Here is a 17,501-nt window from a genome sequence, read left to right as displayed (position 1 = left end):
CAATTATGATTTATTGGAAATCATGGTTTTGAATGCAGCATGATAACTGTTTGCTTAGTTTGCAGTCAACTTTCAGGGGAATTACTGCATAGGAGCAAACAAGGTTGGGCTAAGAGTCGGGGGTTCTCTTCAGTCCCTTAAGGTTTGGGAATGGGTGAAAATGAAAGTCAAAGAGATTTAAAAGTTGGGCGCTTCTAGGAAAGGGTTAAAAGCCAAGCCTGGTGTTGGTGTCACCTAAAGGTGTGCAGCTGAGCCTCAGGTCTGGGGTCAGCTGAGCTTTGGGATGGTTCTGCCTATCCAGAGCTGGACCAGTCCCTTGGGTGATGATCATAAAGATTTACTATTAAGAAGTGAGGTTGCTTGGCTCTGTTTTACAACTGTTCCATGACACAGAAGGAGGCAGTCTTTAAAAAAAAAAAATCCCAACCAAGACCCAGCTACATGAGTAGAACGAACTTCTGCAATTACGTCATCAGCATACTTGTATAATAAAGAGAAAGACCCAGCAAGAGTCATACCTGGGTGAAGTGACAAAGCCGAATTTCATCTTTCCCGTGAGGGCTTTAGAGAACAACATGAAAGAGGTGGGTGGAGAATGTGCAGAACTGTGAGTTTTTAAAAAGCTTCCGTGCTTTGGAGTTCATAAATGAAATGTCCCTAAGGAAAGAATTTTGCCATTTTTGACTCGTCGATACTTTCTTGTGTATATAAAATAGTTTCTAGATCTTCTGCATGTCTATGTGACAGGGTTTTTTTTTTTTTCTAAAGCTTTAGGACATTGACTTTTAATTCCTGTTCTACTTTTTAAAATGATATATTAGCTGCTATAGATTAGAACTAATAGGATTTAAATCAGTTATGCACCTTTGGCCATGCAGAAGATCATCACTCTGTTTTTGTAAAACTTAGCTTTTCTTTCTTTCTTTCTTTCTTTCTTTCTTTCTTTCTTTCTTTCTTTCTTTCTTTCTTTCTTTCTTTTTTTCTTTTTGCCAAGTGGCAGCAGTCTGGAGTACTGAGCTGGGCTTTACACCAAAATGAGGTAATGAGTTGTTACAAAGTCCTTGTTGGGATAGTGGAATGTACTAGAATAGGGTGGATATCTACAAGCAGCTGTTGAGATCACAAGAACAGAAGATAGAGAAAGGGTTTCTCTACGGGAGCAGGAAGCGCAGTGTGTTGCTTGGATTTTGACATGTGCTGTGGTGCAGGTCACCCATCTGTAGATGAGGCATCCTAGCAGAAATGTGATAATAATTTCAGAGCACTGTATAAATGCTTATCTTTAAGAATAATACACTGATGCCAAATTGGGTAAAGAATATCTGAATCTCATAGGCAAGTGAGAACTGATTTTTTTTCCAAACCCAAAAAGTTAATTTGTTTTCAAACTACATGGCATTTGGTTGGGATTTATTTCAGCAGAATCATGGACTTAGATCTGAGGGAGGCGAGGAAGATGCAAGTTTGTTTTCTAAGCAGTTCTTTCCTGTTGGACTTTAATCACAGACATTTTGAAACATCTTCCCAAGAGCTCAGCACCTGGACAAACCAGTGTGAGTGCAGGTGAATCGGAGGTGCGCGTGTGAAATGGGCCCCAAGGAGTCTCTTTCGGTGTACTTCTTCCTAACCACATCAACCAGTTTCTTCCTAGGTCCTATGATACCTCTTAAAGCTGCTCTTCTTTTAGTATCTAGCAATGAGGTATGTGGCAAACAGAAGGAGTTCCTTAAAAGCCCATGGATCATTGCAGACAGGTGCAAGCGTGGAGGTTCTTCTTGCAAAGACCGATTACTCGAAGTACTTTTGCGTAGGATAGGGAGTGATTGATGGTAGGGTCAGTGGAGAAGGAAACACTTGCATGTTTTTGCTCATTTAAGGCCAGCTAGTGTCTTTGAATATCTGTCCAGGAAGTTCCTACACTTTCCCCTCCTCCCTTCTCCTCAGCGATTGTAGTACATACAACTTCTCTGAGCTCTTAGGGGCATGGGACTCCTGCATTTTGTGTTCTCGTTTTAACACCTTTGGCTTCTGGTGTGTATTCTTTCATCCACTTAACATTTACTACACAAGAACTTTCCCCAAATTATTAAAGGCATTGAAATTACCTTGCCACGTGATGATGATATGCGTACAATCCTTGCTTTGAGGGAGGAATTTGGGGAATTGTAAGTGCATGCTAAATTTGTTTCTAGAATATACCTTTACAGATCTAAAGCTATTGTTTAACTGTATTGTAGCTGCCACCCAGTATCAACTTACTTAGTCATGTACATTTAGAACACTATCACTCAAGTGCTAATTGCAAACCCAAAAGATTGGATTGGTATCTTTTGCTATTGTTAGAAATCATTTCTGGGCCCACAGTTATCTGTGTTTGGATAATAAAGGCTTTAATTCCTTTCCAGCTGTTTTTAAAGGAGGTTTATTAATAGCCCTCTCAGCCTGTAGCTTTGGAGCCTGCAGAAGACTGAATACCTGGTGTTGGAATCACCAGAGATAACAAATACCACAGCAGTGTTTGTTCTGCTTCCGGCCTTTTAAAAAAAGAGTTAGAAGGAGCCAAGGAGATGGCTCTGCAGGTACAAGTGCTTGCCAACAAGCCTGAGGACTCGAGTTTGACCCCTGGGATCCACGTGATAGAAGGAATGGGCTGATTCCCATAAGTTGTCCTCTAAACTCTAGGACCGTGCCATGGTACGCACAAGCTTCCCCACCACAAATAAATATAATAAAAGGTGTTACATAAAACTTGTGAGGAAGACAGGAGAAGTTCTCCTAACGTCTTGAGCAGAAGTTTCCCAGAGGAAATGTAGTCATTCTGAGGACACATGGCATGATGCCTTTGCTACTCGTAAGGCTGGAAGTGTGCCAAGTGACATACACACTCCCGCCTCTTTGCATATTTTAGTTATGGTGTACCCGTTAGCCTCTGCATGCCAAAATTATTATAACCTGCATGCAGGACAGGTTTTATACTGTTCTTCCTCCACAGAGAGTTAAGAATATTTTGTAAAAATAAATACCGGTTTCTAAGATCAACTCAGCACGATAAATCATAGCTAAGGCTTTTCTGTTTAAAGGTAATCACGCGGTGTGAGTTGCCTTCTCAAACAACTTCTTTCCCCTGAGAACTCTGAGGTCCCACCCTGGCCATCTCCACTTCACACAGTCAGTCTCAGCCACCTCCCATCCTGTTCTTGGTAAAACAACTTATTTCTTAGCATTTAGAATCGTAGAATCTGGGTGCAATCTGTCTTTTTTTTTTTTTTATAGAAAAAGTGTTTTGCATGAAAATATTTTGCTTAACATATTTCATAACTAGAGACAATATTCTTTATGAATAGCTTTCCCAGACACATGCAACACACACACACACACACACACACACACACACACACACACATACATGAGACAGACGAGTACAAGTGTTGGCATAGGTGACTCTGTGTGTGTATGTATATGTGTCTGTGTGAAATTTTATTCAATATTTATTTACATGTATATTTGTACCTACTTGTTTCTAAGTGTGCCACATGCATGCAAGAACAGGACATAAAAAGGCATCAGATCCCCTGGAACTGAAGTTGTAGGCAGTTGTGGATCCCGGGAGCTGAACTTGAGTCCTTTGCAAGAGCAGTAAGTGCTCTTAGCTCAGAGCCTTTTCTGCAGCTCCAGCTCTATTGTTTTATGTGTAAGAGAAGCTGATAGCTTAGGTGTGGTCAGTGAAGGCAGTTTCCAAGAGGGAATACTGTGGACACAGCCTTGGGGATGCTGGTAGAGGGTCAGATGTGTTCTGAACCATGCCATTATTAACTGGCACATAATTTTTAAAAACTGAAAAAAAATTGTGTGATTTATCAATGAAACCTCTTAGGTAGCAGTTTCAAGGGAGGCATTCCTGGATAACTAATGCCACACATCAACAGGAGTCCAGCAGGAAACAGCAATATGTACTATAAACATCTTGGCTCAGTTTTTCACGAGCTAGGTAATTTTCGGGCATTGTTTTCCTTTTTGTCCTTTCCTATCTGTGAATCTGTCTGGATATCTGCTTCAGAAAGTCACTTCTAGTTGCACAGGTCAGGCATTTTGTAAGGTCACTATTGTTTGGGCTTTGTAAGATGGACTCCATTGGAGAGGTAGCTGTGGTGTTTATTGGATATGGTTTGATTTCCCAAGTAGGCTGGAAAATGTATAACTAGTCTGTGTTTGTCTGAAGGAGTAAGGAAGCAGTATTCTTCCACTTTGCTTTCAAACTATTTTCCTTCAAACAATAAGGCATATATATATATATATATATATATATATATATATATATATGCATCCAAGGAGTTGGCACCCAAGGAGGATGGCTTTAGTAATCCAACAAATACCACCAAAATCTACATGTGCTCAGCCCCCTCATGTAAAATGCTGTTGTATTTTCATACAACCGAATCACATCCCCCAAACTGTCACCACATATAGTTCTGATGGAATATAAATGCCATAGAAACTGTGGGCACACAAGATTGTTTAGGGCACAATGACAGGAAATCAATTGTGCCTGTTTGTTCCCAGCAAAAAGTTGAAATGCTTTTGGTCTGCAGTCAGTTGAGTCTATAGACACAGAAGCTGTGCATACAAAGGGCCAGCTGTATTTTGGAGAAACCCCTGTATCTGGGAGTGAAAACATTTTTTCTGCAGCTTCAATTGATTCAATTGAAAAGACTTCAATTAAGTGCTTCCATTGGCCAAGGAAGCCTGGCAAACAAATGGTAAGCCTGGTGTGGTGGTACATGCCTGCGATCTGAGCATTTGGGTATTAGAGGCAGGAATATCAAGACTTCAAAGCCAGCCTCAGTTATACAGTGAGTTCATGATCATCCTGGGTTATGAAACCAAGAAGTAAGAAATGCTGGCAGGGAACTTAACGCATCAATTTTCAGAGTCACTGATAGAAAACTGCTTTTAAAAATAAAATAGATATGTATTATGTGTGGTCCTCCTCTCTGGGTGTACATACTCCATGAACATATGTCCCCTGCCCCCGCCAAAAAACTTGCAGAGTCTCATGGCCAAATTGGCAACCTTAGCTAGCGAAGCCCCTGAAAACTAAATGTTTCCTATCAGCTTTATAGAAGGTTGACTGGCAGTGCACAAAAATACATAGATCACTTTATATGTGTCAAAAAATAAAATACAGTTCTTAGAAAGTAGCCTGTGAGATGGGGCGGTGTGTATAGTTATACAACAATGCGCTGATGCGTTATTGGAAGATAATTGCTGGGCATAATGGCACAAGTATTAGCTGATAAATGTCTTGCTTAGATACACACTAGTTAGAGTCACTACAGTTGCTCTCTGCCTGCGTCTACTTCACCTTGAGCCTCACTCAAGTACCCCCTGCTTCAACCTTCTTCTAGACTGGGTGACCTAAATTTCACAAGTGGCCGCCCTACTTCTCCTTACCGACAGTACCTTTAGAAGGCAAGTGTCTGCAGCAGCTTCTCCTGAATGGCTCTGTCCGCTGACTGCCTCATTTCTGGAGGCTCTAGACTCCTTGTCCCCAGGGCTCTGCTCTTCAACATGGCTCACATGCCCTCGTCAGGTTGTACTTCCCCCGTTATGCTTCATTTGCTGTTACCAACCCTGCTCCGAATCCTCAACACTTTATTCTTAGAACATTGACCCAGTCTCCCAGTCTTCCCATCTACAATGAGACCTCTTTTGAGCATCTGCTCGGCATGTGCCTGCCAAGTTAATTGTCCTAAAAAAATGTCATGACACACATCACTGTCCCCAAAGGTTTCCATGGACACCTCTGTGCGCTTAAAATAAAGTTCAAAAGCCAGATACAAGGCAAAGAGGTTAAAGTATTCCGTGAATAATTATGAGGGTAGGAGTTCAGATCCACAGAACCTCTGTAAATGCTGGTGGATATGGACGCTTGCCGGTAATTCCAGACTTCAAGGAGGAGACTAGGATTCCCCTGAGCAAGCTGACTACTCATTTATGTGAATCCTGGGTTTTCTTGAAGGCTCTGCCTCTTTAACTAATGTGGAAGAGTAAAGAAAGATGTTTCTGGGTAGCTCCCTGGGGTTTCCACGTAGAGAGAAACATGTTACCCTCACACACAAAACATATATGCACACAAATGCGGTACACACACACACACACACACACATACACACACACACACACACTATGGTGGCTTGGGGTTTGGATAGGAATGGCCACCACAGACTCCTGTCTTTGATTGCTTGGTCCTTAAGCAATGGTACCATGAAGAGGTGTGGCCTTATTAGAAGAAGCATGTCACTATGGAGATGTGGCTCTGAGGTTGTGAATGCTCAAGCTATTTCCTCTCTCTCTCTCTCTCTCTCTCTCTCTCTCTCTCTCTCACATACACACACACACACACACACACACACACACACACACACACAGAGTCAGTCTCCTTCTGCTACCTGAGGATCAAGATGTAGAACTCTGAACTCCTCCAGCATCATGTCCCCTGCAAGATGCCATGCTTCCCACCGTGAAGATAATGGACTAAACCTCTGAAACTGCAAGCCAGCCCCATTTGGATGGTTTCCTTTTTAAGAGTTGCCTTGGTTATGGTGTCTCTTCATAGCAATAAAACTTTAACACACACACACACACACACACACTGAAAATGGGAAAAAATAAAATAAAGCTTAAAATTTTTAGTTTTTCAAGAACCTCCTTTACAAGCATATCCCAGCCTGCTCTCTTGACATTCTGGCATTCTTTCCCTAATCTCTGCTCCACTTGCTCAGATTATAGATTCCAAACACTTCTCAAATATAGACTTTTATGGTTCTAAACTACCTGTCTAATTTAATAAACAAATCAAACATTTTATCATTAGATTTTCCTGCGGTTTGGACTTGAAGTTTAGACTCCTAGGGATTCGCTATAAGTTTTCATAAGAATGGGCCTGGCTCTATTACAAACCCCTTCTAATCAGTGACTATGTAAAATGTGGTCATTTGGAGTTTTTTTGTTTGTTTGTTTGTTTTGTTTTTTCAATTGTTTTGTATTGACATCATAAAGATCATTGCGCCCAGAATGTTCATAAGAAATGATTAAAATAATAAATGGTGAATATTCAATGAATACTAGCTGGAATTGACAGTTGTCACCATACTTTTTAAAAACATCTTTATTTACAATGGTCTGTTCATAGATGTGTTTGATTTCATATTTAATTTGCATTGCATATTATCATCAGTTACTAGTAAGAAAAAGAAGTAAAGGAAGGAGGAACCTGATGCACAGAGTAGGAGATGGCAAGAAATGAACTCAGTGCCAGAACTCAACCGTTACCATGTCCCAAGATCTAGGCATGACCTCAGCATTTGGACCAAATCAGAGTAGCTTTGAGCAGCCTGCTCGTGATGAAATCTATGGCCCTGAGATCCCTATAGGCGCTTGCATTGCTTTTCACAGTATGGGAACAGCAAATCCCAGTGGCAGTAGAGTAACAGATGATGGGAGAAACATCAACCCTAGAAGCTGCCTTGAAGAGGAAGGGACAGAAGAGCAATTCTAATCCAGTCATACTGTGTAAAGCACCAGAATTCAGGAGCGTTGGGTAAACAAAGGGCTCCTGAACACTCCAGCTGAATGCCAAAGAGGTATAGGCATGTGATAGGTAGCAGGTGGATGTGTAATAAGGACTTGCATATTTAGCTCTATCTAGGTCAGAGCCATGTCACCGTAGAGGCCCACATCAACTACTAATGGTGGTTGCTTCCCCTGCTTGGTTGGGGTTTCGGAGACAAAACTCTACATGTCATTTCCTGTTTGATTTTTTTGCAGTAACAGTATTTTCTGATTGATTGTGTACTGAATGCCCCGCCTCTGATCTCAGTCTTCTCACACTAACTTTTAGCTGATGTCAGCTGTAGCCTAACTCCCTCCTATTTCACTAATTTCACAATGTGTGTCCCTCTGCATCCAGCTACCCGTGTGTCCGTCAAGAGGCGCAGTTACAGTAAAACATCCAGGAGTCATTCAACACTCGGTTTTGTTTTTATTTTTGGGAGGGATTCTGAGAGCACCTGTTCATTCTAAAATAGATACAGTGGTCCTGATTATGGATACATGAAATTTCCATTAGTATTTTTATTTGGGAAGAAATTTAACAACAACAACAACACAAAAACCAACCAACCAACCAACCAACCAACCAACCAAACAAACAAACAAACAAACAAAGTTTGAGAAAGGGGAAGGCCTAAATTCCTCATCTGAACTTACAAGGTTGGGAATTGCAATTAGGAAGAATCAGAACCAGAAGCTACTGGGACAAACCTGATGCATCACTCAAACTTTTCTTGTATCTAAATTTTGGAGTCCTTGTTTCCCAGACACTTGGCCTTAAGGTTCTCTTCTAGAAAGTTCTGTTTGTCTCTACCTCAGCCTCCATCTGCAGCATACATGTTGCTGGTTGGTTGTGTTCAGAATCTGAAGCCGTTTCTATGAGAGTGAGGAGTAGAGTATTGAAAATGCAGAAAATTTAAAATCCACAAAATGTGGGACAAATTTCAAGTCTCCTTAAAAATCATAAAATTCTAGACCACAGTCTTTAAATTTCTCAGTCTGAAGAAATACCTTGTCAAGCAGCCACGCTTTCTAGATTATTGAAACGTCTGCAGGAGATAAGGTTAATACCACATCAAAATGAATGGAGAATCCATGCCTGTTTATACTCAAATGCAAAAAGTTATTACCATATGTGTCAAAATTAGCGATAAAGATAATTTGAATTTTAATGGAGGAACATAGTGAACTAAGAAGGAATCCAAACTTGGTGAGGCTCTAACTAATTTGCAACAGGAGCTTTAAAGGAAAGATAAATTTAATAGGTATTTATAGAGAAGGTACTATTAATAAAGACCTGAGGGCTGCCTATGTGGCTTTGTGGGTTTAGGTGTTTGCTGCCAAGTCTAATAACATAAGTTAGATCAAAGAACCCACATGTAATAAAAGAGAACTGCATTCTTTAAGTTGTTTTCATGCACATACAGTAAAGGAATAATAATAAATATTTTTAAAAAAGAGACTTGGCATCTTATACGTAATATTGAGTTCTCTATGCGTATATATTAGTTTGATGGCATAGAAAATTCTCAAGACTTCTCCTTAGTACTACGTTGTAAAATATCTGAAACTGATTAGCAGATATTTTTAGTTCAATAATACACTATCAGTGATAAGGGATGTTTAGGGGTAGCAGTGCCATTTCATTTGGGAGCTAATAGAAAGATGATCATTTGGAAAGTAATTTATCAACTACAGATTGGATGTCGGCACTGAGGAAAATACTCTAAGAACTCACACCTGGGTTCACACACATCCTTGAAGTAGATTGAAGTCATGCCAAATCTATCATTTTCCCAGAAAAGCAATTCATAATGAGTGTGCTACTTCGGAGAAACTAAAGCAGCTGAAAGCCTTCACTTTCCATATTCCTGAGTGAGAGCAGTTCTGAGGACTCAGCAGTTGGCTGAGGAAGTAGATGTGGTAGACCTATTAGGGACCATGGTAAAAAGTGATGGGTATGAAACATGACCACCAAATCCATACAATGGAGACCCTAGCAAGCTGAAGTGATAGTGTTTAAATTTCCTCTTTTTGCTGTAAGCCTTAGGTTAATGGAGGGAATCTCTGTACCTTTCTGACTGAGAAAAGTTTCTCTGGTCTCTGAGGATTCTCATTTCATCCAACATTCAGTCAGAACTTGAATGGGGGGGCGTCTTTCTGAGTTAACTGTAGAACTGTGAATAACTCACTGTCAAACCAATCATGTCTATGTGGAATAACAGGACTGACCTGTATGGAAGCTTAAAAATTTGGCTTTCCTGGTGTGTCCATCAACAATTTCTCCCTTTGGATTGTTATTGCTAGTGTCAACCTAGGTTGTGAGATTTCTTAAAAGGAGTGAGATCTCTGCAAAATCAGTGAGATACTAATATGCATTGGGTACAAGTGAGGGGGAAGGTCACCCTGGTAGATTAAAATGACTCTAATATGATACAATATGACAACTCTTGTTGTTGACATGAACAATAAAATAGGGCTCAAAATGTATCTTAATATTTTAAGTAAGAGGCAATAGATGATATTATGATTCTCAGCCAGAAAGAACAAGTCAGACAGAGGCAATGCTTGTGGGGTGGAATGGCATGCGGTGATGAGCAGAGGTCAAGGCCTTTGTGTTTTGATTTAAGCTATGGCAAGTTGAGTTAGGTTCTACAGAAGGAAGGAAGCAGGGCCTCCCTTCAAAAGTTCTTACCTCCGTTATAAAAGGGAAATATAAAACTGGGTACTAATGAGACACTAATGAGGAGTGGTTTAGGAGGAATTGGAAATACATTCTCTCCAAGCAAAGTGGGTAAAAAGCTAGCTCTGGATAAAAGAGAGACTACAAGGAATGAGCAGACCTACTGATACACCTGAAATGTATAGAATAGAAATAGATAAGTCACTTCAAGTTTTATTTATTATACTGTGTGTGCATGTGTGTATAATCATATTGCTTACTGAAATCTCTTTCTGCATAACTATTAGTTGATTTCATAGAATATGGAGACTACTGTTTTGCTCTCACTCTTTATCCCTCAATCCTAGTACAGAACACAATGAATAACTGTTGCCCAATAATTAAAGTGTTGACCTCTTCATATTTCTAGTAAGTTTAAAATCATCTTAGTTTACATCTAGGTTTTTAGCTAGTTTGATCTCCCATAAATCTGTCTTTATCATCTCTAGTTAACCAGTCTGCATTGACAAGCATACAAGCCCTGGGCATGGGAAGGTCTCCATTCTTACCCAGCTTATGGTCTTGTGGGAAGAAGATAAAGATATCAGGTATAGTCTCCATGACACATCATAAAGTAAATTAAGATGTTTCTGTGCTCAAACACTGCTCAATATTTTGAAATCTGTTAAATACTTTCACTCCAAATTGTGATCAGATATTTCTTATCTGAATGCTGGAGCTGGGTTTGTACTCATCAATAAAGGCAAGGTTATAGGACCTCAATTACAACCTTGAAAAACTGTCTGCAGACGCTGATTGATGAGCATCGCTTAATTGCTTAGAAAAAAAAAAGATCTAGGCAATCTTTCTTGGTTTCTACCTGAAAGAATAACTCAATAGAAAATTCAAGATAAAATGGGATAAAAATTCCCTTAAGAAGTTCTTAAATATACCCAGCAGGTCAATAGCTTTAAATTAAAAAGACCATCCCTCACATGAGTTCTTAAAACTACAGATTCATTCTTAACACAATGTAAAAACATTTGTGCTCCATTCATGATGCCTGGCAGAGCCTATGCTTGTCTCCTTTTCTGTTTGATCTCAAACATTCGATTGCACGTTAGACAGTAAGGCAATTTTGCTGTGGTTTTTGCTGTTGAGGCATTTCTTAATTTTTAAACTGAAGAATTGTAAACTTATCTCCAAGTTATCACTGATATCAAATTCCCAGAAGAACTGGCAATTTGTCTTCTTCAAAACTGGGTTAAATTGGCTTGTAAATCAATAACCTTATGTTAATTTATCAGTTTGCAAAAGTATAACCTGTCTCGCATTAATTCATAGATGAACAGATCTGGACCACAGCAGGCAGCATGGCTGAACCATCAGGTGCTCTGTGTCCTTGGTGCTGATAAGAAACTCTGCAATGATACCATGACTATAATAGCTTGGGGAAGGAAAGGGTTTATTTGGCTTATATACACTGAATCACAACCCATTGAGGGAACCCATAGCAGGAACTCAAACAGAGCAGGAACCTGGAGGATATGGTGGCCATTGGGGAGTGTTGGTTACTGACTTTTTCTTCATGTCTTGATCAGCCTGCTTTCTTAAGGAACCCAGAGTAGAATGGACTAGCCTCTCCCAAATAAATTACTAATTAAAAAAATGCCCTACAGGTTTATCTATAGCATTTTCTTATTTGAGGTTTCCTCTTCTCTGGTGGCTCTAACTTGTGTCAAATTGACTTTAAAACTAGCTAGCATGATCTTTCGTGTCAGAGTTGTAGCAAACACGTACTGCCTTTTGCTAATAAGGAACTCAGAGGGAAAGCTGGGCTTCAGAGTTTAGACAAACTATTTCTTTTTCTTTCTTTTTTTTTTGTTATGTCTGTGCCTTTTACACTTTTTTTATTAGATATTTTCATTATATACATTTCAAATTTCAAATACTATCCCAAAAGTTCCCTATACCGTCCCTCTGCCCTGCTCCCCTTCCCACCCACTCCTGCTTCTTGGCCCTGGCATTCCCCTGTACTGGGGCATATAAAGTTTGCAAGTCCAAGAGGCCTCTCGTCTCAGTGATGGTCGACTAGGCCATCTTCTGCTACATATGCAGCTAGAGATACGAGCTCTGGGAGTACTGGTTAGTTCATATTGTTGTTCCACCTATAGGGTTGCAGACCCCTTCAGCTCCTTGGGTGCTTTCTCTAGCTCCTCCATTGGGGGCCCTGTGTTCCATCTTATAGATGACTGTGAGCATCCACTTCTGTATTTGCCAGGCACTGGCATAGCCTCATATGAGACAGCTATAACAGGATCCCTTCAGCAAAATCTTTCTGGCATATGCAATAGTGTCTGGGTTTGGTGGCTGGTTATGGGATAGATCCCTGGGTGGGGTAGTCTCTGGATAGTCCATCCTTTTGTCTTAGCTCCACACTTTGCCTCTGTAACTCCTTTTATGGGTATTTTGTTCCCTATTCTAAGGAGGAACGAAGTATATACCCATTGGTCTTCCCTCTTCTTGATTTTCTTGTGTTTTGCAAATTGTATCTTTGGTGTTCTATGTTTCTGGGCTAATATCCACTTATCAGTGAGTGCATATGACTTCTTTTGTGATTGGGCTACCTCACTGTTTGTCATTTTGTGATCAGGGAAATGATGAAGTGGTCATTTAGCCACAGCAGAAGTCATCTGAAAGCACAGCTGATATGACAGCAGAGAGCCTGCTGACTCTCATGTGACACTTGCCTTTTCATCTCAAAACAATCCTCTGTTCTTTTAAAGACTTACCTTTTTTTAATCAAAGCACACTCTTAATCCTCCTTCTGTCCTGCACGCCAACACATCATTATTCTCAAAGCCTTACATGTATCTCAGAAAATTCACAGACCTAGGGCACATTAGCTATAAGCATGTCATCAACTGTATTCTTGCGTATTCGGTAGGCCAGATAAAAGCCAAGAACCTCAACACTTGGAGCAAAGGAAGGAGCTCCTGAGCAGGATAGGAAACATTTGCCTGGCAGATGAAGGTTTGATCATTAAAATGTGTTCTACACATGTGTCCCCTCCACTTCCAACATTCAGACCAGTGAATATGAACACGACTGGACATTTTATTCAAGCTGAGAGCTAGTGGGCCTTCACTGGAGAAATAATTTGTAAAAAAAAAAAAAAAAAAAAAAAAAAAAAAAAAAAAAAAAAAAAAAACCTTCAAGAGTGTTGGACTGGGAGGGTATGAATAAGAATGAAGTAATATGATACATTTATGTGAAAATGTCATAATGAAGCTCATTACTTTGTATGATAATTGAAAAAAAGCAAAAACCACTGGAGCTGGAGAGGTGAGCAGTGCTTCCTGCTCTTGCAGATGACCTGAGTTCATGTCCTCGTACCTATATCAGCCAGTTCACAACCGCCTGTGACTCTAGCACCAGAGGCTCTAAAACCCTTTTCTGACCCCACAGGCACATGTACTCATATGCACATACACACTCACAGACGCAAACACACACATGCACATAATTAAAATGAAAATAAATATTAAAAACAAAAACATAAAAATTATAAAATATTTACAAATTTAAGGCTATGGGAATATCTATTGTACAATACGAAGAACCTTCCCACTATATTGCTATGTTTGTATTTCATGATTAAATGGTTTATAAAGTGGGTAGGTAGGCATTGTAGAGTCACATTTTTTTTTATGTGTAGATAATATTGGTTTGTAGGGTCTTAATTTGTATTTGGAAATGGGTGTCATCACTGTTAGAGCTGTGGTGTTGGGAAAGATGCTTTATGATGCCTGGGCACAGTTCTTTTCTCTCCACAACAGGAATATCTAAAGCATACTCCCCTACATTCCTGTATACATAAACCTCACTGGTAGGGGTGTGTCTGAAGCACACCCAGCAAGTAGAGTGCAGCAGCTACCATTATCATTCTCTTTCGCCCATTAGCAATCTCTAGGAGTTGTGATCCTGAGAAAACCAAGCATATTTTGTAAACATAGAGTTAAATAGCTCAAAGCTAGGATAGGATCAATACCAAGAGTAGATATTTGCCAGTAGCGTGAACATCTATGAATCTTATTAGAAAAACTATTTATTTATTATTTACTAATGCATGCTTTACTTATTTATTTATTTTAGTGTTGAGGACTGAAGCTATAGTATCACACATGCTAAGCAAGTGTCCTACCACTGAGCTATATCCGTAGTCCAAGTCTGTTCTTGACCATCTATTATTTCTTTTGCTTCTATAAATTTAGTAATATATGCCAATATAGAGTTAAATTGTTTCCTTTTATACTCATACCCATCATCATTCATTGAAAAAAAACTGAATCTAGTTCTTCTCTTTTTCAATAATTTCTTTAGGTTCTCTATTGCCTCAGTTAACAGACCCTGGGAATTGTTGACTAATTATGCTAAAACTTTACTCAAGTTGTTGGAGTACACGTTCAAGGTAATATTTGTGGTAGTCTTCTTGATGGAAAGAAAATAAATATCTCTCTATAAAGATGCTTCTGTGTTGCCTTCAAGGAAGAATGGGTTTTCTACCCCTGAATGGTAACATGGAATTCTTTTGTATCTTAGAGAATTCAGAGGAAATAACTAGGTCAAAGTTATTAAATTGGACTGAACTCTCTATAATTACAGCTGCCCTCAAGTCTAGGAAATTGAAATAAATTAACACAGATGTTTTCTCCCATGACTAAGAACCCAATGGTAGGATGGCCAACCTGCTCAAGATGGGAATTAAACCTTACCTGAAGTCTTCTCTTTCATAACGACAAATTCTTCTACGGGGTGCTTAGCTTTTCCAGTATCTGCTACAAGAAATGAGAATTTATTTGTTTGGTGACATAGATAGTTTTAGAATTACCCTTTAATTAGTAAGAAATTGCTTCTAGCTAATCATTGTCTTTCTGCCCTGTATCAAGAGATTCCAACAATAGTCATTCTATCTCACAGTGCCAATCATTTCTTCCCTTGAGACTTTCAGATATTCAAGATACTATGTGTGCTGCTTCCTTCCTACTGATATAACTTTGAAGTTTATAGCTATAAGAATGGTAATTTTGACTCACTGATATACTACAGGGCCTGTTTTTGCAAAGCATCAGTTGATAGATCCATATATATATATATATATATATATATATATATATATATATATGCGCATGCACGTGTGCGTGTGTGTGTGTGTGTGTGTGTGTGTGTGTATAGTCTCATATAGAGCCATTTCTTCAGTGCTCCCTTGGTACCAACTTTCTACAGTTAGATTCCCTGGGAAACAGACCATGAAATAGATAAGCACAGTGTATCTTTTGACTTATATATATGAAAATCTGAGCTGCAGAATGTTTGCAGCAGAGATCTTAACAATCCCACAGGAAGTGTTGATATTTGGACTTTCCCTGTACTAAAGAAAAAGAACCAGGAATATGAACCCCCACTTATTAGTCACTGCCTCTAGGCTGCCTAAGGAAAGAGAATGACCACCCTCCTCCACACACCCAGAGTAGGAAGCAGCATTCTCAGAGAGTGACTCAGTGTGAGCCCTTGGGGACCAACCAGCACTCTGGAAAGTCAGGGAAAGGAGTAACAATATTGAAGGAATCTTCAAGTGACCCAACTCAGTCATGCCAGGTATCTTTGCAGGAACTCTGGAAGACAGGTTGGTAGAGGCTGACACTAACTTCTCAGGGTTCAGAAAGTGTCCATTCTCAGGGATTGTCACTTATTTATGCTTCTTTCAAAACCAGAGGAATTTATTCAGAAGACAGTCTCACTTGCCTTTGAAAATATTGCATGTTTAAAAATTATCAGGTTGTGGTCTCTCAGTGCACTGTTTGCTGTGGTTATTCTCAGGTATCACTGAGGCAAACACTGGCTGATGCTACGTGTTGTTTCAGTTTTGAATTGAAGAGACTTTGCATGTATACTCGAGTAGTCTATAATAAGAGTACTGCTGATTTCCAAACATCAGAATTGGATGCTTGAATTCTTCATTAGGAACTTGTATTAACTATCTTATAGCGAATCTGGTGTCTTTACTGAAAATTTTAAAGGAAGTCTTGCTATTAGGCACTTTGAAGTAACGTCCTTTGGGATTTACTCTAAAAGCATCCCGTAATTTAGGAAAATGATGAAATTGCCACTTTGTGTAGTGACACTAATTTAAATTTTAGTAATGAGCGGCACACCCAGTTTTGCTTGAGTGCTTTAAAGCATAAATATTTGGCTTTCATCCAAGAATTAGAATCAGCTGAACTTCCTCTGTGTGAGGAGAATTGCAGTGGATCTAATAGTCTAAAGCAGAAGCCAGGAGTGGACAATGTAATTATGCAAGCCTTTAAGATCTGTGCTATGCAACATTCATTAAAATTTAAAATTCTTACTTTTAATACAGAACAGGCTGCATCCAGAGTTACACACTGCGTGGTAAGTGGAGCAGTAGGAAGCCATGTCCAGAGCCAAGTGCAGAAGCCCGGGGTGGTAGTTAAGTGAATGTACGGTTTTCTTTCAAATCTTCGTTTAGGATAGCTCATTGCCCTAATTTCATTTTTGTTGTTGTGATTAAAATGCCCTGACAAAAATTTTAGAGGACAAAAGGTTTATTGGGCATAAAATTCCAAGTTACAGTCCATCACTGCAGAGAAATCAAGGCAGGAGCCTAAGGCACAGAGTCATATCACATTCAAGAGTATGGGGAGAATCAATGCATGTTAAGTCTGGTGCTTAGCTAGGATTGGCTACTTTTACACATTCAAGATTTCCTGCTCAGGCAGGGGTGCTGTGCACAGTGGTTAGATCTGCCTAAATCAATTAACCATCAAGACAACAACTCACAGACTTGCCCATAGGACATCCTGACTTAGACAGTCCTCAGAGAGTCTCTACCAGGGGATTCTTGGTTATGTGAAGTTGGTGAGTAGACTAACCATCATAGTCCTACAGGCCTATTCCTGTTTGGTCATGTTAGTGTCTGTCTATGTAATGATTCTTCTTTTAGAAAGACAAAATAACCAGTAGCTTCCCTAAACATGTGATACTGTGGGGGTCTCCAATTTTTTGTTACTATAACCAAACAATTCAAGTAGTTAAGTTTATAAAGAGAAAAGATCTGTTTTGGCTTACAACTTAGGGCTATTTTAGACTATGTCAGCTGTCCCTCTGGCTTTGTTTCTGTCTATGAGAAGGTACTTTGTGTGAGGAG

At 39.5% G+C, this 17,501-nt stretch overlaps 1 protein-coding gene across 7 annotated transcripts in view; it reads left to right on the top strand.

The window, feature by feature from the left end:
* Positions 1-17,501, top strand: part of Unc13c (unc-13 homolog C) — a 528,734-nt gene that overhangs the window by 39,824 nt on the left and 471,409 nt on the right. The window contains exon 2 of one of the 7 annotated variants that reach the window (XM_030244179.1): positions 995-1,039. The exons of 5 other annotated variants lie outside the window; for them this stretch is intronic. The gene's annotated coding sequence lies outside the window, so the exon portion shown is untranslated. Of the gene's footprint in view, positions 1-4; positions 585-994; positions 1,040-17,501 lie in introns of those variants that run through there. One more of the 7 variants, XM_006510929.4, reaches the window with a different exon arrangement.

The sequence above is a fragment of the Mus musculus genome, chromosome 9 (genome assembly GCF_000001635.26).
Source record: "Mus musculus strain C57BL/6J chromosome 9, GRCm38.p6 C57BL/6J".
Lineage (NCBI taxonomy): Eukaryota > Metazoa > Chordata > Mammalia > Rodentia > Muridae > Mus > Mus musculus.
This window is presented reverse-complemented; position numbering and strand designations above follow the sequence as displayed.